The 26,749-nt window shown below is 40.3% G+C and overlaps 1 long non-coding RNA gene across 2 annotated transcripts; it reads right to left on the bottom strand.

Moving 5' to 3' along the window:
- Positions 1-286: 286 nt before the first annotated feature.
- Positions 287-5,543, bottom strand: LOC114288670 (uncharacterized). Of its 2 annotated transcripts, XR_014356649.1 has the most exons (6): positions 5,372-5,543; positions 4,990-5,059; positions 4,756-4,827; positions 4,605-4,673; positions 4,047-4,094; positions 287-542 (listed from the first exon to the last, which is right to left on the bottom strand). It is a non-coding gene; the product is annotated as an uncharacterized LOC114288670 (long non-coding RNA). The 2 variants fall into 2 exon arrangements; XR_014356650.1 differs by lacking the exon at positions 4,990-5,059.
- Positions 5,544-26,749: the final 21,206 nt, after the last annotated feature.

Genomic DNA, 26,749 nt, shown 5'->3' with positions numbered 1-26,749 from the left:
AAATTATTCGTCATGTTTTTTGAAAACTAATAGCGACATTTTTTATTTCGTCACTAATAAAATTTTGAAAATAGGTGTGCTATTTTCTTTCGAAATTTTTTCTTTTCAGTAACAATTCCCTGCGCATTTCAATAACATGTTCAATAAGATATCTATTACAAACCAATAGAAAAATCTGTTCATTTTCATAAACATCATAATCGAATTTTAACACTATCCACAAAAATACAATATGAACTGCATGCTGATTATAAACATGTCTCCTAACATCCACAAAAAACTACTAATATCCACAAAAATATAATATCAACCGTATGCAGATTACCAAACACATCTCCTAATATCCAACAAAAAAACATGTCTACTAATATCAACAAAAATAAAATATCAAGGGCAGATTACCAAACATGCCCCGTAATACTAATAAAAATATAAAATTTACAGCACAACCAAAATACATGTAAGGTAATATGAACAAAAACACAAAATGAACTATCATCGGCCCTCCAAATTACCAAACACGTCCATATCAAATCTCGAATCTGCAAAAAAATGAAACACAAAAAAAAAAAATGTCAGTTAGACAATTATTATTTTATCCATAACATATAGAATTTAACATACATTTTTGGACTTAGTTTTCAAACCGGGAGTCCCGTGCTAGTTCCGTAAGTTTCCACAACTCACATTAGTTCGTCCTGAGGTGTTTGAGATGTTTCCCGGGCCGTCTCGTGGCTATTGCACGATTTTGGCCCCCGAAGGCTTATTTTCAAACTTAAGTGTGGAAAAGTGCATTTTTGGACTTAGTTTTCAAATCGAGAGTCTCATGCTAGTTTCGTAAGTTTTCACAACTCACATTGGTCCGTCCCGAGGTGTTTGAGGTGTTTCCTAGGCCATCTCGTGGCTGTTGCACGATTTTGGGTCCTGAAGGCCTATTTTCAAGCTTAAGTGTGGAAAAGTGCATTTTTGGACTTAGTTTTCGAATCGGGAGTCTCATGCTAGTTCCGTAAGTTTTCACAACTCACATTGGTCCATCCCGAGGTGTTTGAGTTGTTCCCCAGGCCGTCTCATGGCTGTTGCACGATTTTGGCCCCCGAAGGCCTACTTTCAAGCTTAAGTGTGGAAAAATACTTTTTTAGACTTAGTTTTCAAACCGAGAGTCCCGTGCTAGTTCCGTAAGTTCCACAACTCACATTGGTCCATCCCGAGGTCTTTGAAGTGTTTCCCGGGCCATCTCGTGGCTGCTGCACGATTTTGCCCCCGAAGGCCTATTTTCAAGCTTAAGTGTAAAAAAGTGCATTTTTGGACATAGTTTTCAAACCGGGAGTCCCGTGCTAGTTCCGTTAGTTTCCACAACTCACATTAGTCCCCCCGAGGTGTTTGAGGTGTTCCCCGGGCCGTCTTGTGACTGTTGCACAATTTTGGCCCTCGAAGGCCTATTTTCAAGCTTAAGTGTGGAAAAATGCATTTTTGGACTTAGTTTTCAAACCGGGAGTCCCGTGCTAGTTCCGTAAGTTTCCACAACTCACATTAGTCCATCCCGAGATGTTTGAGGTGTTTCCTAGGCCGTCTCATAGATGTTGCACGATTTTGGCCCCCGAAGGCCTATTTTCAAGCTTAAATGTAAAAACGTGCATTTTTGGACTTAGTTTTCGAACAGGGAGTCTCATGCTAGTTCCGTAAGTTTCCACAACTCACATTGGTCCATCCCGAGGTGTTTGAGTTGTTCCCCAGGCTGTCTCGTGGCTGTTGCACGATTTTGGCCCCCGAAGGCCTATTTTCAAGCTTAAGTGTGGAAAAATACATTTTGAACTTAATTTTCAAAGGTTTTATCAAGAACGTGAGGAAACAACAAGAAAGTAAAAAATATTTTTTGGAAGAACAAGTTTAAGTGTTAGAAAGAACAAAACACTACTTATCTCTGGTATTCACATTTGATTTTCAAATTTCAAGTTTGGTTTGATTTTCAAATTATACTGAAACTTGAAAACACAATATAAAAATAGAGGAGGGTAAATTCAACATATATACCTTATATATGAACTTTTAAATCAATGAATTGTAAACCTACTTATTGTAATAATATTTGGAGGATTCAACCTGAAGCATCATACCAAAAAAAAAAAAACAGCAAATAACTTTAGCTAAATATAGAAAAAAGTCTACAATAAGAATCACACAAGTCCAAATAACATATGGTCTAGTCCCTCAAATACATACAAGAAAACACAATAGAATGGAACTCCGGCCTGACCGACCAACCCCAGATTCTTGTTTTTTAAAAGCAAAAGTAGTTGTTTTTATGTGAAAAGAGAGTTTAGAGTTTTGTAGACAACATACCATAGACGCAAAACCAATTAGAAATTGACAGATAAACTTCAGGGTTATATCAATTAATGACTAATTCGTCTAAAGTTTGAACGGCAATTTTATTATTTATATGCTCAACACGTTTCATAAAGAAGATATTATTATTGAGTAGATAGCGAAATTTATATGTAAAATCTATTACCTGCTCACATATCATATTAACAACAAATCTAAGCATTTAAGCCATTAGTGAGTATTACTAATATCTCCAACACTACAAACCTGTTTGGTTCTTTTTTATTTTTGGTAGTGGTGGTGGTGGCCCTTAAGTTTTGTTTTATTATATATGCTTCAATCACCTTCAAAACTATTGCCATTATATTATATTATTATCTCTTTGTAGTTTTCCCAAAAGTTCACTTTAATTAGTGCCATACCCATGCATGCATGCACTAGTGCACAAGATTTTATAAGTTTGATTATTATATATTTGATGAAAAATATTTGGCAGTTCTAATTGAGTACCTCCAATCCATTTCTAATGATATGGAATGGACCATGTGAAGGGGGATTACACTCCTCTCTCTATTCTCTCTATCTTCCACCTCATTAAAGGACAAAATGTGAATGATGTATTACACTATTTATTATAGTTTCCCAAAAGTTCTTTAATTAGTGTCATGCTCATGCACTAGAAGAAGATTATAAGTTGATTACGTTCAGTTCACTGATTATAAACTAATTTACTAGTTCTCATAGACTTTCTAACTCTTATGAGAGATGTCGTGTATTCCAACATTTAGGGTAGACCAATAGTTTAAAATTTCATTCCTCACTCCACCTTTGAAGTTACTTTCAGAGTTTTGGCTCGATAATTACTTGGTATATGTGAAATGGGAAATTACATATATCCGAAGATTAGTCGGGGTGAAGCTTTAAGCACTATTGGGATGAAACAAAAATGCATTTATCACATTTCTTATAGTTTACCAAAGGACAAATTATATTGGTAGTTCCTGCATTTTATTTCTTGTGTCATTTTGGTCCTTAAATTTTTAATTAGCTCAATTTTGATTCTTAATTTTTTTTTTATAAAAATTTTGTGTCAATTTTAGTCCAATTGATAACGCTGGTAAGAATTTTTGATGAAAAATAATCAAAAAGTTGGTTAAGATTAAATCACTAATATTTACTATCAATGCCACATCCAGTACAACTAGAAAATATTTACTAGTGTGAAAGCAAGTATGGAAACTGATAATAGATAACAGTACAATCAAGGTTCTATTTATAATGTGCAAACATTTTATGATGAAATAGTGAAGTTTAAAAGTGTCCTAACCTAAGCCGAAGTTCAGAAACCAGCAATTAAATAAGAGTCACAATACTAAGAACTAATTTGGACATCATGTGTCTTGGTTATAGTTTGGATTTGTCTTCTTCTGAGGATCTCTCTCTAAAACCAGTTAAGTATCTTAGAGAGGATGTGACAAATACCATGGAAAACTCTCAACTATAGCCATCAAGTCATAAGATCTTAGTCATCCAAGTCCGTGGTTATGATCATATACATGTACCCACAAAAACACAGAAACAAAGAAGCAAGGCAGATAAAGAAGGTAAGAGTTTCATGCTAGCTTATACAATGGCTTAATTGTCTAAAAACTGTATTAGAATGGTTCTTCAATTACCATAAGTAATTCTAAAAGGTAAAATGTTGAAAATTGCATACTTACATGAATAATCAGCACAGGACAATTAACATATGGGATTTTGTCAATGTTCTGCACACAGTCAACACAAACACCATTTAATTAGACCCAAAAAAAAAATGCATAATCTTTCAATCAAAATAATAGTATAGATAAACAGATGATCTACGCTTCACAAGATACATGACACTTATACACAGCTTCAATATCTGCATATGTATTATGCTCACTTGGCTGCAAAACAAGGAAGCTATGTGCCATAGATGGCACTTTCTATCACTACAAGGCACACTATATAACTTAACAATTCACTTTCATCTAGAAAAGCTTTCTTCTTCCTTTGTTTTTTTGGATAGGTAATGAGGCTTGAATAACATAGAAAATGTTCCCATGAGGTTTATCTCCTAGATTCTCTGGAAAGAGCCAATATAGTAGACTTACATGGTAAACATTCCAATCACCTATTTTTGTTTGAGTTTGAGTTAAAGTTCTTCCTTCTTTTTTTCCCTCCCTGTTGGAGAGAGTTCAACGAACTTCAAGAAAAAATAAATTGCAGAACTATATGAATCAAGGAAACCTTACTTGTTTAATGGGATGTGCTCAAATGAACCTGTAGTAGGAATTGTTCCACACAAGTTGTTTGAGACATCTCTGCAAAATCATTCAGATGTCTTGACACTAAGTCACAATGAATCTAGTACTAATAATTCAAACACTAAGGTTTTTCACTTACACAACTTTCAAGCTGGAAATACCAGTGAGCTCCCTTGGGATTTTCCCAGTTAACTGATTATCATTAAGACACCTGCCGAGCAAAAATGAGGAATTAGGATGTGGGTTCACGGGTGCATATGGCAGTTGTATCCAAGCATGACGGCCTCAAACTGTTTGTGTACTAGAGCAAGAGAGTCTTTAATTTTCAATGACCATATATCAAACAAAAGGGAAACACAAGTGATTAACAAACAGTTTGAGGCTTGAAACACAAGTCTTTCCGTCAAATCCATCGAAGCACCCATAATCATAACCCCAATTTCCTGTAAATTAAATTGTAATTAACAACCAAAATCACCCACAGCCTCAGATATCAGTAGAGATAACCTCTAAAGTAAATAAATTTGCAAAAAAATTAATGACATTCCAACTAAACCCTAATGCCAGAAGGGATCAAATCAAAACTAACACATAAAATAAAGCAAAATTTCATTTTCTTTTTACATCGAATTGATCAAAACACTCATAAAATTTCCATTTTGAGTAAATTAAAAAGTAATGAACAAGCAAAATCACCCACAGCCTTTAAGCATTGAGAGAGAGAGAGAGAAAGAGAGAGAGAGAGAGAGACTAACAACGGTGTTCTTCGATCTGCACAGCAGCGGCGGTGAGGAAAGGAGGGGCTAACGGCGGCGGTGGTGAGGGCTGTCGGCGGTGAGGGCTATCGGAAATGGTAGAGCGGCGGTGTGTTGATCCAATGTGAGCAGCGGCTGTGAGGGCCCTGTGTATAACGTCTGTGTGTGTGTGTGTGTGTGTGTGTGTGTGTGAGAAATAGGTTTGAACCGAGAAATGATTGTGTGTGATTGAGAAGAGGAACCGATTGTAACAAAACATTTTTATTTCCCCCTAAAATATTTAGTGACCAAATTATATTTTGGTGACAAAATTATATCTTCACCAAAAATAAAAATATTGGTCACAAAAATAGTTTTGTCACTAAATGATATTAAAATATCACCAAATTATTGGTGACAAAAATATATTTGTCATTAATAATTTTATAATTTGTGACAAATTTTTTCGTCACTAAAAATCTATTAATTTTGGCGCCCTCCGAAAATATTAGCGGGAAAATATTTGATGACAAAAAAAATATAAATAATGACGAAATATAATTTCGTCACCTATTTTTTTTATTATGATTTAGATTGGTGACGAAATTTTATTTTTGTCTCTAAAAATGATACATTTGGAGACGAAATATGATTTTCGTCATTAAAAGATACATATTTTGTGACAAAAAAATATTTCGTCATTACTTTTCGTCTCTAAAGACTATTTTTGTTGTAGTGAAAGCCAGCCTGTCCCAGTACAGAGTGAGGCAACAAGCAGTCACACCCGTGGGTCGCGCCAGAGAAGGGCCAAGAGGCAGAAGATAGTTAGCCAACAAACTGACTACCCTCCTCAAGACCTTCATACTTGGTTGATTGGCAATAGGCAGAATGAACAACATCGGGATCATCTGGATCATATTGTTCACCAGAGAGAACACCGACCGTTGGACAGGCTCGTCTCTTCGCCATTCTCTCGAAGATTGAGACCTTGAGATCTCCAAAGAAATCCACCGCACCAAAGTTCACTTCATGTGACGGGAAGTCGAACCCGCTGACACATATTAGCCATTATAGACAGATGATGTCCCTATGGAACTGAGATAAGGCACTGATGTGTAAAGTCTTCCCATCCAACTTGGAAGAAACCAGACTTCGATGGTTCGATCGTCTCCCCGCTGGATCGATCCATGGCTAGAAGCAGCTCTCCGAAGAGTTCCTAGCCAGGTTCATCTCCAACACTAAAATCCCGAAGGAGCCGGATACACTGTTCGGTCTCCAAAAGTAGCAGGAGGAAACGCTGCACAATTATGCCAGGAGGTATTGGAAAGAGTACAATGACCTGGAGGAAAATGTGTGCAGCGAGCAGATGGCCGTTATGTCCTTCAAACATGGTCTGCATCCGGAAAGTAAGCTGAGACAATCACTTACTAAGCGCTCGGCCACAGCTTTGAAAGATTTGCGTGCCAGGATTGAGCAGTAGGCTCGCCTCGAAGATGATCAGATCCCCATCGAGGTAGCGTCGGCAGAATAAACAGCTCGGCCAAAGAAGAGAACAGATCAAGGAGAACACCGAGGGATTGCAGTGAATGAAGTGGATAAGTCCAAATCCCACGAAGCCGTTGTGACTGTATTCAAAGAGCCAATCTATCGAATCCTGGAAAAGATCGAGAGAGAGCCCTTCTTTGTTTAGCCCCCGAAAATGTTGGGAGATCCAGCTTGGCGCAATTAGAAGCTCAGATGCACCTACCACCAAGACAGGGGGCACATGACTCAGAACTACAGGACACTGAAGCAACACTTGGAAGACCTAGTGGCAGCCGGGCACCTAAGGGATCACATTGATCAAGATAAGGAAGTGGCCGAACTGGGGAACCCGCCACCAGAACCGAATATTGAGCACCCACCTCGGTTGATAATAAATGTGATCCACAGGACAACGACTCAGGAATCTAATGAGGCACTGAAAGAAGAGATCGCTAAGGCTGCGCAAATTCAGAGGGTCATGTCAGTGAAGCCTGCATCAAAAAAGGTACGTACAGTACCCAAATCCCCCTTGTGCACTATTTCATTTACTAGCAAAGATTTAGAAGGCATACAACACCCACACACTGATGCACTGATTATAACTGTGGGAATTGGGAAATGATTAGACGTAAAACGAGTCCTAGTAGATCAAGGTAGTGCAACAGACATATTGTATTATGATTTTTTCAGAAAGCTTGGTCTCTCCAAGCAGCACCTCACCCCAGCAGCAGCCCCGTTGGTCGGTTTCAATTCACAGCCAGAATAGCCTCTTGGCAGAATAGTGTTGCTAGTCGTGGCGGGAACAAAAACCCTCCAGATAGAATTCTTGGTTATTAATACACCATCCCCTTACAATGCCATACTTGGCCGCCCATGGATTCATCAAATGGAGGCAGTCCCTTCAACCTACCACCAGCTCATCCGTTTCCTAACGGAATACGGAGTAGAGCAGATCTCAGGGGATCAAGTTGCATCCAAACATTGCTTCATGGCAACATTAAAGGCAAAGCAGCTCTGCAATCGGGTACAGACGGTAGAAGTGGCCGAACAACCAGTCTTGGAAGATGTAGGGGGAACCCTAGAGGAAAAGATGGTAGAGGATTTGGAGAAAGTCTTACTAAAAGAGGATAACCCAGAAAAGTACTTCCTTATCGGTACCTCACTAGGCGTTGATGAGAAACTTTAGCTGCTGGAACTGCTAAGGGAAAATATGGAGGTATTCGCATAGTCAGCATATGATACTCCAGGGTTGGACCCAGAATTTGCTTGCCACAAGCTCAACATCAACCTTTCAGCTCGGCCCGTTGTGCAAAAAAAGTCGGAGATCCTCAGTCGAGTACACCGAAGCAGTAATTGCCGAAGCCAAAAACTCCTGGCTTCAAGAGCAATCAGGGAAGTTTAGTACCCGCAATGGCTGTCCAACACAGTTGTAGTCAAGAAGAAGAACGGAAAATGGAGAGTATGCGTTGACTTCACTTGCTTGAACAAAGCCTGCCCTAAAGATAGCTTTCCTCTGCTTCGTATTGATCAACTAGTAGACTCAACAGCAGGGCATGAGCGCATGAGTTTTTTAGACGCTTATAGCGGTTATCATCAGATACCACTGTTCGGTCCGAATCAAGAAAAGACAGCATTTATCACTCCGAGAGGAACTTACTGCTACAGAGTGATGCCGTTTGGCCTCAAGAACGTTGGGGTGACCTACCAGCGAATGGTCACTCGGATGTTCAAGGACCAACTGGGAAAAACCATGGAAGCCTATATAGATGATATGGTAGTCAAGAGCAAGTTCGATACAGACCATCTTACAGACTTGAGAGAAGTTTTCGTCATCTTAAAGAACCACCAACTTCGCCTTAATGCCTCGAAATGCGCTTTCAGGGTAAGAACAGGGAAGTTCTTGGGATATATGGTCACTCACAGAGGAATTGAAGCGAATCCGGACCAAATAAAAGCAATACAAGATCTTGAAGTACCAACAAAGGCTAAGGTGCTGCAGAAACTGGCCGGAATAACGGCCGCACTGAATCGGTTCATCAGCAAATCTTCAGATCGGATGAAGCCCTTCTTCCAGCTTTTGAAGAAAATGGCAGCATTTGAATGGAGTTCTGAGTGCATCAAAGCACTGCAAAGTCTCAAAAAATACCTCAGTACACCTCTCCTTCTGTCTACTCCAGAGCTAGGAGAGGAGTTGTACCTCTATCTAGCAGTCTCAGATCATGCCGTAAGCGCAGTATTAATTCGAGAGGTTAACAAGGAACAGAGGCCTACATTCTACGTTAACAAGACTTTACCAGATGTTGAGACACGGTATCTACCATTGGAAAATTTAGCTTACGCGCTGCTTATCACCTCGAGGAAGTTACAACATTACTTCCAGGGCCTACCATTAATGTCCTCACTGAATTCCCCCTCAGATTTGTATTTAGCCGAGCCGATTTCTCAGGCAGAACAGCAAAATAGGCGGTAGAACTTGGCGAGTTTGACATTCGGTATTAACCCAGGATAGCAATTAAGGCCCAGGTCTTCGCAGATTTCGTCGCAGAATTTGCTCCCACCCAGAGTAGCGAACCAGGGAACCCAAGTTCGGCACAGGTGCCACACATCAACAAACAAGGAAAGCCCTGCGCTTCGGAAGCCTGGAAACTCTTCATCGGAAACATCTGGCAGCTCTATGTTGACGGGTCGTCAAATAACCGAGGTTCAGGGGCAGGAGTTGTACTTATCTCACCAGAAGGATTTATTTGGGAACAGGCTCTCAGGCTCGGTTAGAAGGCTTCGAACAACGAGGCAGAGTACGAAGCGTTGTTGGTTGGCTTACGCAGTGCCGAACACTTCAGTGCAGAATAGCTTCTTGTTTTCAGCGATTCACAGCTAGTGGCAAACCAGCTTTCTAGGATCTATGAAACACGGGATGAAAGAATGGCCATGTACACAGGCAAGGCCAAAGACTTACTCAAAAAGTTTCAATCCATACGAGTGGAACGAATTAGTCAGGACAAAAACGGCCATGCTGATGCTTTGGCTTGTCTCGGCTCATCAGTGGATACCAAAGATGCCAGAAAAGTTTGGGTTGAGTTCGTGCCAGAGCCAAGCATTGCATCTCCAATCCTCTGCAACAACGTAGAGCCGAGCTGGATGGATCCAATATTTGCTTTTCTAAAATCTAGTACTCTCCCTGAAGACAAAAAGGAAGCCAACAAAGTCAGATACGTCAGCTTGGTTTTGGATCTCACCATCCGGGAAGCTATACAGACGCTCCTATCTTGGCCCTTATCTTCTATGTGTGCATTCAAATCTGGTCAAGAATGTTCTCTACGAAATTCACGATGGGATTTGTGGATGCCATGTTGGCGGAAGGTCGCTGGCGCACCGAGCCCTCACTCACGGGTATTGGTGGCCACGGATGTAACAAGATGCTCAGCAGTACGTACAGAAGTGTGATAAATGTCAGAGGTTTGCTCCATTCATTCATCAGCCAGCCCAAACTCTCACCCCACTCACCAACCCATGGCCCTTTGCCCAATGGGGTTTGGATATTGTCGGACCATTGGCGTGAGGCACTGGAAACAGGCGATTCTTCATTGCAGCAACCGACTATTTTACTAAATGGGTTGAAGTCGAGGCATTGGCAAATATCAAAGAGGCAGATATGGAGCAGTTTGTTTTGAGAAATGTAGTGGTGCATTTCGGCATCCTACGGGTACTGATTGCAGACAATGGAACACAGTTTGATGGTAAGATCTTCAGAAAGTTTTGTGCTGACCTCAGGATCGAGTATAGGAACTATTCTCCAGGGTACCCGCAAAGCAATGGACAGGCAGAAGCCTCAAACAAAACCATCATCAACGAAGTAAAGAAACGGCTTGAGCATGCCAAAGGAAAATGGGTTGAAGAGTTACCCCACGTGCTATAGGCATACCGAACCACAGCACGGCAATCAACGGGGGAAACACCTTACTCACTAACTTATGGAATGGAGGCCGCCATCCCACTCGAAGTCGGCCTCTGAACCCTTCGGTTTGAATTGTTTTAGAGCACCAATAACGAGGAAGCTATTGCACAAGCACTAGATATGGCAGAGGGCTGAAGAGAAACAGCACTGATCAGACTTGTAGCGTATCAGCAGCAGCTCATCAAGAGTTTCAACCAAAAAGTTTTCCCAAGGCAATTTGTACTAGGAGAACTGGTCTTGAGGAAAGTTATGGATCACAAAAAAGTGCCTGGCGAGGGCAAACTTGGGCTTAACTGGGAAGGTCCCTACAAAGTCACAGTTGTCATTGGAAATGGAGCCTACTACCTAGAGGATCTTAATAGCAGAGCTACACCTCGGCCCTAGAATGTATCAAATCTCAAGAAATACTATCAATAGAATTGTCCCCCACCATCTCTATCAGAATGTAAAGGCATTTATCTGTTGACCAATGCAAACGCTTCCCCATTTCTCTCAAATTTATCAAATTCTTGTAATTAGCTTTGATGTTTATCAAACGGAATTAGCTTTGGTTCTTACCAAACGGAAATAGCTTTGATGTTTATCGAATGGAATTAGCTTTGGTTCTTACCAAACGGAATTAGCTTTGGTTCTTACCAAACAGAATTAGCTTTGGTCTTCACCAAACGGAATTAGCTTTGATGTTTATCAAACGGAGTTAACTTTGGTCTTAATCCAAATGGATTTAGTTTCAGAACGACTGGACATAATTTAAATTTGGTTAGCACTCAAACATGCTAAGTGGAATTGCTTGGTGGAATAATGTTTGGCAACTAAATTGGACTATAGCCAAGTGGAATTGCTTGGTGGAAACCACACTAACATATCTTAAGTAAACGTCTTTGAATCCACAGAATTGCTTAAGTACCAATACGTCAACACTTCAGTACTGATTTAAACAAACAGAGTTGGAACAAGCGTGACCAGGCTCTATCAGGAGCAAACTCCCAGCATTAGTCTTACTCAACTCCAGGTGGGGGCAAACAATTATTTTTTCAAACCAACCTGAACCTGAGTAAGACACCTTTTCATGCCTTTATCTCATTCAAACGCATCTGCGCTATCAAAGTTGCAACAGACTTAAGCAGTTCTATCTCAAAGCACAATCTTCAGTACCAATCTTACTTAGCTCCAGGTGGGGGCAAACAATTATTTTCTTTTAAAACCAACCTGGACCTAAGTAAGATCCACTTACAAACTCAATCACAGCTATACCATATATCCATTAGCCACACTGAGCATCAGTTCGGCCCCGAGGTCCCAACAGTGCTCAGCTGGGGGCAAACAGTACAAAGCCACACCGAGCATCAGTTCGGCCCTGAGGCCCCAACAATGCTCGGCTGGGGGCAAGTAGTACAGAATCAGACAGAGCATCTATTTAAAAGCAGTACAGAACCAGACCGAGCATCTATTCGACCCCGAGGTCCCAACAGTGCTCGGCCGGGGGCAAGCAGTATAGAAAACATTTAGACATAAAAGCCAAACAGCATCAGACTGCAAGTCCAACAAAAGGCATAAATGGCCTCAAAACCAGCAGGAAAGAAAAGAAAAGAGAAAAGAAAAATTGTCTTGGCAAGTGCAGAAAGAAAGCTCATCCTGGAGACCGAGCCACGATACATCAAAACAGAAAAGCAAAAAAGTTCAAATCCTTTCAACACCAACTTTCAGTAACAGAGGGAAACTCAGGAGCAGCATCAATAATTTCGTCCAGGCCATCTGGGGGAGGAAAAGTATAGGCAGCTCTAACTTCTTGAGAGTAGAAGCCTCCATAACCACATCTCCCGCGGCTTCGGTCTTTAGGGTTTCAATCCCTTCAACATCCACCGTTTCAACGGCAGCATTACTGTCCTAGGTCTTGTTTGCAGAATCCGCTTCTGGGAAAACTTCGGCTGGAAGAACAGCAGGGGTGGAAACAGTCTTTGAACCCAAGGATCTCGAAGGAACAGGAACATCCTGAAACAGGGAAGAGCCTTCAGGAACCAGCGCAGCAGCCAAAGCACTCGTCCAACCCTTTAGAAAGAGCTTGTCTCACAGTACTAGCACTTCCTCCTTATACGCCACCCCAGCTTCATCCCAGCCTTATGCCAATGCTTGGCCTCCAAAGCAGAGCGCTCGGCGGCCATCACGGCAATAACAGCTTCCAATTCAGCCACCTTTTCCTCGAGTTGAGCCTGTGTCCCAATAGTAGCCTCCTTCGATTTTTCAGCTGGAGCAACAATCTTGTTCAACCGAAATGCTTCCCTCTCCGCGGTTCGGCGCCCTTCCTTCTTTGTCTCCAAGCTTACCGTCAATCTCTCAGCGTTCATTGCGGCCTCCAGCACGGCCCTTTCTAGCTCTTCAGCACGGGTAATGGATAGATGCATTCTCTGGATACACTGCAAAGGACAAAGAAGAACTAAGAGAAAAGGAGACAATAATGCAATAATAAAGACAAGTAAAACGACGAAATACTTACAGCAGTCATCATCTGAAGGGTTCCCATCAGGATAGGAATATCACGGGGCCCATTATGGTTGGCCATGTCAACCGGCATCAACAAAAACTTAGTCAAATCAAAGGCAAAATCTTGTGAAGTAACAATTGAATCAGAAGTGGAAATGGGCCTGCCTTTATGCGACATTAGCGGCCCCCATTTCTTAAAAGTCTCATCCTCAGCAGGATCCTCAGAAGTTTCCCCCACCACTGCTTTGCCAGCCTCTCTTCTTCTTTTTTTTGCTCACGCAGCGACCGAAGCTAAGGGCTCGACAGCAGTCGCAGGGGTCCCAGAAGCTCCCACCTCCATCTTCACTTCCATTAGGCTCTTCGCCTCGGTCCTTTCCGGAGGGGTTTCCAAAACATCAAAGGCTCCAAAAGCCTCCGCCTCTAAATCCACCAACACTCTTCTCTTCACCACAGACCTGCCCCCTGCGAAATTGGGGGCAGGGAAGGGCGCTCTCTCAGAAAGTGCACCTTGACTCCTACGACGGTTCGTGACCAAAGGAGTAAGAGACGTGTCGGTCTCGGTATCAGAGTCCAGAAGGGCAGTAGCGAGCCTCGCCTTCTTTGGAATAGTGGAACGATAAGTAGACTGGTATTCCAATAACTCGGGTGTAGATCTCTTTTTATACCTTAAGGCCGCTTTTATGGCTTCAGTGTTCTCTCGGTTCGATCTTCGTTGGAAACGAGAGGCCTCTGCAAAAAAGAAGTGATCCATTAGAGCAACATCCAAAATAAAGTAAGAAATACAAAAGGCATTAGAAGGAGAGGCCAGAACCTGGGTAGCCGTCTTTCTAGGCATCCTCTCAGACTGAAACTCAGTTCCGGCGGGGAACTCCCAGTTTCCACCAACTTGAAAGAAATCATCGTTGTGCTTATCCGAATCGGGCAACCCAGTAACCAAATGGCAATCAAACGAGCGAACACGCAAGTAATACGTGTTGTGGTCTTTGTTATGAGAAAGAGTATAACAACCTAAGATATCCCATATGTCAAGGTTCAAACCCAATCATCTATTGAGGGCAGATACGCCGCAAATAACACGGAAAAGATTCACAAATACTTGTATTGGAGTTAACTGGACTTGATGCAGAAACCGGCGTACCAACGGGTCAAGAGGAAACCGAACCCCTCCCTCGACTATGGCTGCGATGGGAAAAGCAACGGTATTCCTCGTGCCCATACGCTTGGCGTCTACTTTCGCCAACGAAAGGGTAACGTCGTTGGGAATATTATAGTCCAGGTGGAACATAGCCATGGCCTCGAGGGTATCAACTAGTGAACGAAACTTCCCCATTTTACAAGCCTAAGGGGACAGAGATAAAACTCAGATAGCAAAGTATGGAACACAGACAGCGAGTGGGCAAAACAAGATAAATAAGATAAAAAGAGGCAAGAGAAGAAGAATCACAAGAGGACTTACAGAGATTAGAACAGTGGTTGCAGAGCAAGATCAGTGGCGAAAAAGTCTGAGCAAGGCACCAACGAGACTGGTTCAGACGAACGGGAAGAGTTCTTTTTCTCTCTTTGAAACTCTCTAGAGGAATGAAAAAGCAGATGAAGGGATTTGGATCGACAGCCAGAGCATTAATTGCACTAGCCGGTGCGCAGGTACACGGAGCACGACATTCAGTATGGAATCGACGCACTATCTCTGCACACTTATCTCACATCGCCACGTGTCACCATGAAAGGACGCATGCAGGGATTGTGTGTCAGGATTGAACCGTCACCAAGGCCGAACTGGGGAAAACCGGAACGATGCGACGCTTGGGAAGCAGAGCAATAGCTTCCTCTAAGGGAAACCTTAGCGCGAGCTAGGGGGCAAATGAAGGGGCTAAATGTGAAATGGGTCGGGTCCAAGCCTTGGCCGGCCCAATCCACTGAAGTCCGAATCCAAGTAGGCTGGATGAGTATATGGGCAAACCAATTGAGCCCAACTTCATGATCAACAGTCCACCCAGGTCCTCAAGCACTTAGGCCCAACCCGCAGTGGAAAGACAAGTCCAGCCATGGTGCTGGGCTGGGCCGAGCTGCGAGACTGAACCTATAGGCCGAGTAGAAAATGGGTCGAGCCCATAAAAAGATATCTGAATGGATCAGCCCATCTCCATTAATGATCCTGTAAAAGGCCAAGATAAGGAATAACGATGCCGAGCTGAGGCACATCGGTACTAAGCTGAGGAAACCCTGCAAGAAAACATGGAAGTTGTGAATATGTGTATGTGCAAGTTGCCACCTCAGCTGGTCCCCTACACCTAGAATCACGGAAGTTGTTGAATCAAAGGAATGTGGTTTGTTATTAGCATGACTACAATGAGTATATGCATTCAATGACAACTACCAGGTGGTCCCCCACCTTGAGCAATGCTAAAGGGACACCTGGCAGCATCCAAACTCCATGAACCCACCTTGAGAAGCCAGTAAGGAACACTATATATACAACATGAACTTCACATTGAAAGTAACTGAACGATTCCAAGTACAACTACAAGCTCAACTCGATATACATTCTCTCTCAGATTACTAATTCCCACACCGGAGGGGTTATCCGGCCAACCCCGACTGGGTAGCTCTAACGGTGCTTCTTGTGGCAGGAACCTCAGTCCCTGGATAGTCCAACCGAGTGCAGAGCCCCGATCCACTTTCATCTAGTGCGGAATCCGGTACGCACAATAACCAAACCAAATCAAATGGAATTAAACTTTGCGTATCAATCAATTGGATCAACTAATTCATATATATTTTTTAATATTTATTTATATTCTAAAAAAACAAGAAGATAAAATGGAAAATTTAGTCAAAATTTTTTAACAAAAAATAAAATCTAAAAGCATCCCACTTTCATAAATAATATAATTAAAAAAAAAATCTCACCATTCCTAGGACATACTTTTTACGTTTATTGTAATGAGATTCACATATTCCTTCTCTATGGAGAGAGAGAGAGAGAGAGAGAGAGAGAGAGAGAGAGAGAGAGAGAGAGAGAGACGGTCGTGTGTGAGTGTGAGGCTGTATTGGGGTTTGGTTATATATATAAAGGGGTATAATAGTAATTTCAGTTCGGGAAAACGGGGACAGGCCGGGGATGGGGCTAGGGAACGTATCACCGTCCCCGGCTCGAAAATTGTTGGGGATTCATTTTCGAATACCATCCCCGGCCCCTCGGGGATATTTTTCGAGAAAAAATTATTCCAATCGGGGTTGGAAGGCCTGGTCCCGTCGAGCCGAGTTTAAATTGTCATCCCTAGGTGGAGGTTTAAAAAATAAGATAATAAAAAAGATTTTGAAAAAGAAAAACACTCATCATTTCATATCTTTAATGCCTTCAAAACTTTGAAAATAACTCTTTGATATTTCCTAAAGTTGGGTTGCTTTTTTATAAAATATATATATATATATATATATATATATATATATATATATATATATATTTCTGAAAACAATTTATGAAATGGTGAACTGATTCCAAATTTTTTTTAAATGAAAACAACTTTTTTAGGAAACATCTTCAAACAATTAAATGTTCAAATTTTCAAACACTTTTTTTGTTCAAAAATTAAAATCATATGCAATCGAACTTTACATTATTTTGTTTTTTACACAAAAACAAAATAAAAATAAAAAACACAATCAAACATTAATAAGCATATGTGTTTTTTCAGAAAATGAAAATAGAGTTGCAATTGCAAGATGGAACAATAGTTCTCACAATATCTATCTCCACACAAAACAAAGGGGTTCAAGAATTGTTCTGTTTTTCTTCACAAGTTATATATTGTCGGCTTTTTGGCTTTCAAAGGTTATTATTGTAATTGCAAGCGTGCCAGCAAGGATCAATCAGTCCTTACAGAAATTTAATTGCCAACCAATTATCAAACGATTGTGTTTTAGTTCTTTCAGCCTCAATGAAGAGGACTTTTACTAGTGGCTTGATTTAGGAAAATTGAGCAAAATATCAATAAAATAAAGAACAACTGAAGCATTTAATTAGAATGAAAAACTTACAATGATTCAAACTCAGCCTCGTAGAGGTTTACAGCGATAATCTACTTGAAACTACTCCTATGAATGAAGTGCAGTGCAGAATTTAAAGTACTGGAATGTAAAGAATAGGAAATGTAAAACTAAATAAAATAGAATAAGACTGGTTTTTTTGATCTGAGTCTAGGGGTCTTTTCTGCTATTTATACTGCTTAAGGATGACCATCGAACTGTATTTCCAACCGTCGAACTGCTCCTCCATGATCGCTGATCATGTTGCCTCAAGATTAGCTCCATTACGCCATCACTTGCAGTTAGGCTTCCCTCCTAAATTTGAATTCAAATGTGAGTAACCGATGATGTCACATCACTTTGTATCTCTCTACTGATCCAATGCTACTTAGATCTCGTAACAACCAATACTAACTGCCACGTGTACGATCAGGATCGAAGATTTGAATAGACTTCCCGTACTACCCTTACATTGCCACGCGTCGAATTGTAATTGGCTTGTACAAAATGTGTAGCCAACATTACCCCCCGCACCAATATACCCAATACTTGGTGATATTAGTAGATCAAGGTCTTTTTCCCACGTCTTAGAACGTGCATGGATTTTGCATTTTTCCAAAAATGCAACTGTCATTCATCATCTGCATTAAACTCTCCTTCAATCTTTTGAACACTCCCACCACTTTAGTATTCGAACAAACTGATACATTTTGATGGCCGAATCAATTTTTTCCTCCATTGATCGAGTATACGAAGAGTCATATGATGATGCCGTTCTACCTCAAAAGAACCTCCATGTATTAATTAGCCACCTTTACCCACCTTTCTATATTCAGGTCATGGATGTCTTTGCAAATTATCAACCCTTGGACTTCGAACATATTGCCCTTAATCCTTTGATTCAGAAACTCACAAATATGGACATAGGAAGTTCTGCTTCTGACTCACCCCTAGACTACGAACAAATTGCTCTTAATCCTTTGATTCAGAAAGTTACAAATATGGACATGGGAAATTCTTTTTCACAACCCTCTACATGGGGTAGGGCTGCACCTTCTTCTTCTTCTTCTGTGGCTTCAGACTGGACAAGCTGGTCAAAACCTGAGGCCTGTGATTTGAGGGAACGAATCAACCATCACTTTATTGAATTTACTGACCCTTTAGAGCTCCCTTCTTATGCGCGGAGCTTAGTGGTCTATCCCTACGTGCCCATTGACCATCGACGCAGTTTGGAGGAGAATCTGCTTGTGGTATGGTATACATCTTCCATGCCTACAAAGATAGTGTACCCTGCCCGACATCTAGAAGAGGCACAAGGGTACAATTTATCATTCTTAGCCCAGAAGGCGAAGATTTATTCTTCTGACTGGCTTGATTATATTAATACCTTTGTTCCTTCCTCTCTTGCTTCTTATTCTAAAATAGAAGCATCCACACCTTCTCCTCTGCCGAATCTTTGCTGGACAGAGAAACTGAGGCTTGCCCTCTCCACAGATAAGGTCTTTCCACCTTACAAGCCTCCACCTTCCCCTACTCCAGCTGAGCGGAAGCAAGCTCAACTTCTGCTCGCGGCTTTCTCTCACTTGCCCTTCAATGTTCTTCAGGACAAAGTCCCTCTCAAGAACCTTCGATGGGCTTGTGACATTCTGACTCGGGGTCATGTCCTCAATCCCCTCGCCCAAGCAGAGCTTCACATTTTTTTGGACCAATTTCCATTGCTTCTCTACTGGCATCGGACCTCTATGGCCACCACACAATTTTTAGACTAACTTTCGTCCCTTTAAGTTCATGCCCAGTACGAAGCAGAGAACTTCATTAAAGAATTCGATGATTTCAAAAATAAAAATTCTACGTACTAGGATGACTTAGAGATAGACGAATTGGAACAAGGATTGGGAGAAACAGCATTCGAAATAAAGGCTGAAGAGCTCTTTACAAAGTGAGAGCACATCAACTCATGCAGCCAATGTTAGAAGAAATAGAGGATATGATAAAGAAAGAACAGAAATTCATTGATCATTGTTGGACTAAATTTCATGATCTTGTTATTTATTCCATTCCCTATTTTTATGAGCTTGAATTTGTACCCAAATAAGGCCATTCGATGTAATTGCTGTGGTTTTAATACCACTAAGACTTTTTCTTTGTTTGGTATGGTTTGATCTTATCTCCATTTGTCTTCAGAGCTTCGATCTGAACAAGCTTATCCTTCGAATTTGGACTCGATCATTTTAAATGAAACACTAAAAGAACCAACAATGAACCTGTCCAATTTATGGAATATAGTTAACAATTTTTGTTGATTTTCATTTAAAATTGGTGCTTCGAATTTAACAATCTTACCTCTTAAGCTTGTTTCGATCATAACCAACATATGGTCATGTTCAATATGATCAATCAGTTTTAAATTGACCATTCTTTCCTTAGAATAACAGTCCATACTTCAAAAAATATGAAAGTTCCTTTTTAAGGTTGTACTGTTTTAGTCTACAAAGAGAATCTTTCTTAAATACAAACCAATTATTGGTTCTGATGTTTCGAACAGCAATTCCCACCCTTAAGGGATCTCAAGTCTTGCTTCGAAGGGCATTACTTTTCTTGAGAAACCTAAAACAGGTCTTTAATTTCTTCGAAGTAAACTAATACTTGAGCACTCTTTCATCCATAAGCTGGCTTTTTAGCTTCGAAGTCATTTGTTATTATTTGAATTTTGGCGCCAAAATTTGGTTTCGAAGCCAAATACTTATTTCGAAGCTGGCTTCAACATCTAGGATGTGTTTTTCCCTCCAAAAAGTATCAATATTGGAGGAAGCTCAGTACTTAACGAATTACGCGACATGTCTTCCGTACGCGAAGGTTTTTCTGTTAAAACCCTTTTTATTTCGTGCTCTGAAATCATTTGCCCGCTCAATACACAAACCCTTTACCTCTACCGATCTTCCACTTCTCTCTGCTTCCCTTCTCAGCTTCACCCTCCGAAAAAGTGTTCTATCAATGGCTTCTTCTTCATTGAAAGTGCCAGTCATAGAGCGTGCGAGCCCATCTGTAACCCTGAAGAGGATCATCGATGTAGAATGTGAGAAGTACAAGGCTGGAGAGAAAAGTGCCATCAATGGACGCATCTTCATCCCTCAGAAGTCTGCGCAGGTTATAAAAGGTTGAGGATCTGCATCAATTTCCTCTGTTTCTCCATTGCCTAGGGCCATCATTATTTTCTGATGCAAAGAGGAAGGCACACATTTGTTAATGTGGATCCAATCTCTACTAAGTAAAGCATTGTACTTAGTATTACTGTCGATGACGAAGAACGCCGTCATACAGTCCCTGGTTCCCACACTCAGGTTGATGGGTAGAATTCCCTAGGCCATCTGTTTGTCTCTAGCAAAACCAGCAATGGTTGTACTGGTTGGGATTAACCTGGGATTCCTTTTCCCTAATTTCTTCAAGGAAGATTTTGGTAGTAAGTTCACCGCTGCCCCATTATCCACCAAGACTCAGTTCAACTGTATCCCATCGAAGAAGGCCTTAATATACAAAGGCTTAACATGCTGTGTCATAGAATTCGAGGGATATTCAAAAGGATACGAGAGGTTAATACTTACCACTTCTTCACTCTCATATTCAGTTTCCATTAGGATAACCATTCCGGAATTATCTTGCACCATACTCACTTGTGAATGTTCGCTAGAGATTGGAATTGGGTCAATTTCTTGCACCTCTTGATTCTCATCTCCAGCTTGGAATTCATACGGTAGTATGCGTACCATGTTCACTGACACTGAGCCAAATTGGATGGCTGGCTATGCCTGCTTCTCCTTTTGGCCACCTTGTTCAGTTACTCCAGAAGCATCCTCCATGCTGCTCTCTGGTACTTCATCCTTTGAATGGTCTGTCACGATTGGGTTTTCAACCAAAAATGTTTGTTCAGCCATGAAGGCTTCGAACATTTCTTCCTCAACCATTTCTTTCTTTTGGCCTAAGCCAACTTCTATTTCTGCCTCACTGTCACTCTCCATCAATGCCTTCTCCAAACCCGCTAAACTGGACTTCTCTCTAGCTTTTAGTTCAGAGTGAACTTTGGCCAGCTGTTCTCTGTTGCAACCCATTTTGCCTTGTAGAGTTAGTTTTGGAGTATGGTCCAACTTTGGATTCTTTTTTCCTTCTGTCTGTACCAATGAAGTACTCTCTTTATTCTCTTTTAGGTCTAGCTAGTACTGAGTGCACCTGCACTAAATTTTTCTCCTTTGTGATCTGGAAATTACGGGGACCATATCTGGTTCCTTTGTTTTTGGGTGCTTAAGAAACACCCAAGTGTTTGGAGCCACCAAAGGAGGCTTAACCATTCTACCTTAGTTTCCAATTACATCTCTTTGGGTAAACACTTCCCTAGGTTTATTCTGAATCACAAACCAATTTGGGACCCCAGGTACCTACAAACCTACTGACCCTGCCGTTGAACTACTTCATTCTTCCTTCGAAATCTTCTTTGAAGCTAGCTGTGAAGGCCACTGCTTTGTCCTGACTTTATGCTTTGGGCCTAACTCAGGCCTTCGATGAAGGTGTCCACTTTCTGTCTTGCGTGAGGCTGGTCTAGGGGGCCAATCTCTGGCTTTGATCCCATAAACTGAACCTCTCTCTAATCTCCTCTCATAATGACTGCTCTCTATTCTGTAATAATTAGGCGGCTTGGATTCATGTAAAGGTCTCTTGACTTTGGAATGCATCCTATCAGCTGTTGGTTCAACCCTCAATGGCTGTTGCCTGACACCAGATGGATATGGCCTTTTATTGTAAGCATTGGTTGGTTTAGGACGTCTCTGCACATCCTTGTAGTATTGCTTCCCATCAATTAGAAGTCCTTTCAACCACTTGTAGCTTAGTTTGCATCTAGGACACATCCTCTACATTACAGCTGCTTCTAAGGAATCGTCATCCAGTGCTTCTTCCTCAGAGTCTTCCCTCTGGTGTGAGAAATCTTGTCCAATAGCTGGTAGATTTCCAGTGTCTTTCTTAATAGTTGTCTGGTTGGCTACATGCATCTGCACATTGACTTCTTCCAATTCTTTCAAAGACAGGTTCTGAAAATCCGGCATAATGACATTGGCTGCCACCTCTCCAATTTCTGGAAATGGATTACTGTCGATCCCCATGGCCTTTTCAGCTTTGGCTGGAAATTTCAAACTTTCTTTCCGAATGTTCTTGGATCCTGTCTCGAAAAATAATACAATTTTTAGTCGAGTGAGACCAAGAATTATGCCATTTACAATATACTTTCCCTTTAAGTTCATTAAGAGATGGAATTTTAACCCCTTTTGGTAACTTAAGGAAGTTGGCTGCAAGCAAATGATCAAAAATGTCATCTGCCTTAGTTAAATCGAAAGAGTATTTCTTGTGAAGGTCTTTCTTTTTAAACTGCTGGTCAATTGTTGTATCCTTATGAATTAATGCTTCACAGATCACAGGTTCTTTTCCCACAATCTCTGTTGCATCAATCTCATAGTTAGGATCTTTGTAGTATGTCTTGTATGATGCATTATTTCGATCTTGTTCCTCTTCTAGTAATGCTTCATACCTAGATACTTTGTAAGTCAGTTCCACTAAGTCCCTGAACTCTGTTGAGTCAAACTTCTTTCGAAGCCTACACTCTAAGCCATTTTGAGCCAATCTTACGAATTCTGGCTCTGGCAAGATGACTCTACATTTATTTCGAGCCCTTTTAAATCTGGCAATAAACTGAGTAGCCTTCTCTTCAGGCCTTTGTCTCAACCTTGCCAGGTCTACCATGGAAACCTCTGGCTCCGATTGGAAGAATTGGGCATGAAATGTCTCTTCCATTTGCTGCCAAGTTTGGATTGAGCCAGGTGTAAGGTTAATGTACCATACAAATTTCCCCCCAGTTAGAGAGTTTGGAAATAGTCTCAGCTTCATATAGTCATTATTAGTGAATTCACCTCATTGAGCAGCAAACCTAGCAATATGCTCTACTGCTAATTAGTTTCCATTCCCATAAAAAAGGGCGAAATCTGGTATCCTAAAACCTCTTGGGTATTCATGTACCCTATCTACCCATTCTGGGTATGGTTTTCTATATACAGGAGTCTGGACCCCCCAAGCCATCGGTCCACACATCTCCCTAGCAATGTCAGCAATTTTGTCCCTAGGGACCATATTTTGTGCCTGCTAAACCACTGCTGGAGGAACAAACACAGGATTTGGTGGACAAACTTGTGCTTATGGTCCTATTGGTCCATAAGGTGGTATGTTTGGGACTGGTTGTCCCTGTTGTGCAGGTTACTGTTGGGGGTGTGGGTAACCCCTTTGAATTTGTCCTACGAAAGGACCTGGGAAAGGTGCTGGAACTGGTGTTGTGTCTCTTCCATTTGTAGGAAAACCTTCCAACCCCCCGGGTATAAATTCGAATAAAGGATTAGTGAACCCCCTTGTGCCAGGTATGGCTTCGGACATGGGATTTGGAACCATTCTTACACCATTTTCTTGTACTGGGCCAGTTCCACCAAATTGCATGGCTTCACTGTTAAGTACTGAGACATTTTGACCTACTACAAGCCTTGGAACAGGTTTGTACCAAGACTGAGGTGATGGTCTTTCATAGTTCTGATTACTAGTTTGACCATTAGAATGTCCATTAACTTGCATAGGCTGTTTATCTCTAGCCAATCTTTGCTAAGGGACATTCGAAATTTCCTCCATGTGTCTTACGTTTGTTAGTTGGTGGTTATTCATTCGATCCAAAAGGGATGTTGCCCACATTTCCATTGTGTTCATTAATTGCTGTCTCATTGCATCTATTAAGTCACCTCATGGATTCATTGGCTGAGTAGATGGGACAGTGGATAGTCCAATTCCTTGGTCTCGTCCAATATTACGAACATATGGTACTTGTTCTGAAGTACTGGTCTGTTCGACCATAGGTTCTGATAAAATGGGAGTTTCCACAAGATGTGTTATCACATTATCCTCTGGATTAGGTATCTCTACCTCTCCTTCCACGCCTTCTTCCAAGCATTCATTTTCTCTTTGTCTCCTACGTCTAGCCATTTCAATGTTAGGTCCCACTGGGTGTGCCAAAAATATATGTTGACTTTTTGACTTTCGAATGTTATTATTGTAATTGCGAGCGTGCCAGCAAGGATTAATCAGTCCTTACAGAAATTTAATTGCCAACCAATTATCAGACGATTGTGTTTTAGTTCTCTCAGCCTCAATGAAGAGGACTTTTATTGGTGGCTTGATTTAGGAAAATTGAGCAAAATATCAATCAAATAAAGAACAACTGAAGCATTTCATTAGAATGAAAAACTTACAATAATTCAAACTCAGTCTCGTAGAGGTTTACAGCGATAATCTACTTGAAACTACTCCTATGAATGAAGTGCAGTGCAGAATTTAAAGTACTGGAATGTAAAGAACAGGAAATGTAAAACTAAGTAAAGTAGAATAAGACTGATTTTTTTGATCTATGTCTGGGGGTCTTTTCTGGGGCCTTCTCTGCTATTTATACTGCTTAAGGATGACCATCGAACTGTATTTTCAACCGTCGAACTGCTCCTCCATGATCACTGATCATGTTGCCTCAAGATTAGCTCCATTACGCCATGACTTGCAGTTAGGCTTCCCTCCTAAATTTGAATTCAAATGTGAGTAACCGATGATGCCACGTCACTTTGTATCTCTCTACTGATCCACTGCTACTCAGATCTCATAACAACCAATACTAACTGCCACGTGTACGATCAGGATCGAAGATTTGAATAGTCTTACCGTCCTATCCTTACTTTGCCACGTGTCGAATTGTAATTGACTTGTACAAAATATGTAACCAACACATATATGGACCATTTTTTTTGCACAGATTTGTAAAATTTTGAATAACACAGTTCAAAAGCCAATCTGATCAAAGCAGAAAGCCAGGACTGTAGAGGCCCCTCATGAAAATGATGTCTTTCTTGTTTGCTGTTATGTGCAACAATTAATCAACTCTTTTGACTGTCTATTTTTCTAGTATTTAAAAAACCAAAAACAAAATAAAACAATACAAAACAAAAGGGTACATAATACATGATTATCCAAGTTCAATGGATTCGAGTCTCGTAATCTCAGGCTAAAAGAAAAGTGCTAGAAAAAAGAGAGATATTTATCAAATCTGAGATTTTTAAAAATGTATTTCTCAAAATACATGATATTTTGGATTTATTCTTGAAACTCAAATTGTTTCATGAAGTTTTATTTCCAACGTACACATCTACACAATGCTTGGATTTGGAAAATATGTTGAAGGCACTTGGATCTAAAAAAGAAAAAATAAATAAAAGATTAGTCCATATCACGAGAGGCCTTTTTTTTTTTTTTTTTGTAAATGTAACCCAAGTGTGTATACCTGTGGTTTTTAATTGATTCTCAAAATATATTACTTTGAAGTTGTTTTGACAAGGTGACTTCATTTAGACCACTTGAGTATGAGAAATAAATTTTGAAACTATGTGAAAATAACATTCTGGAGCTAGTTTGGTAAAAAAGAAAAAAAAAATTCTAAATTTCATGGCTTTCTTCAAGTTAATTTTTGGGATACTTTCGTGTAAGTACTAATAAGTGGACTTATTGTCTAATAGGACCTATGAAAAAAATTTGTTATAAAAAAAATCACTAATTGTAAGTTTTAGCTACAATTTATAGAAAATCATGACAAAAAAAAGTCACTAATTGTCAATTTTTAGCAATGTATGTAAAAAATTGACATAAAAAAATTATTTTTAACGACAATATTATCAAGACTTATTTTCCATAGGACTTGATGGGAATTAAGTCAAGCTATTAGGACCTATTGGTAGTTTACCCTTAATTTTTCCAATTATTACCTCAATTGAACATCTGTCAAGGGAAAATTATGAATCAGTAAGATAACAAAAAAATTACAAAGTTGTGGAAAGGCTTATAACTTCGATTATTATAGTTGAAAAGCTTCATCACTTATTTGAAATTTGTTTTGAGATCATACAGGTGTAATTTTCCCATCTTTCAAAATTTTGACTATGAACCTTAATCAGACATGTTTTTAATTCACATCAATATATCAACGGTTTAAATCGGCCAGTCATCACATCTTTATCAAAAGCTTGTCTTTGATATTAATGATTTTTTTCCAAGCATTTTCGTTAAAGTTGTGATTGGAAAATAGTGAGGTTGAGCTTTTGCATGGAAAAAATCCATGAACCTCGAGCAATCACAAGGAAGCTGGTCAGTTTTGACTTTATTTTGCTTCTTTTTTTTATTTTTCTTTTTTTCTTTTTTTATTTTTTTATTTTTTTGATTAATCATCTAGAGTTTACCTTACAATAATGATATGTGTACAGATTTCATATGAAAAATTACACAGAAAAATGTATGGTTCA

The sequence above is a fragment of the Camellia sinensis genome, chromosome 15 (assembly GCF_055761805.1).
Source record: "Camellia sinensis isolate YWXY chromosome 15, ASM5576180v1, whole genome shotgun sequence".
Taxonomy (NCBI): domain Eukaryota; kingdom Viridiplantae; phylum Streptophyta; class Magnoliopsida; order Ericales; family Theaceae; genus Camellia; species Camellia sinensis.
Note: the sequence above shows the minus strand (reverse complement) of the source record. Positions and strands in the feature narration are given on the sequence as shown.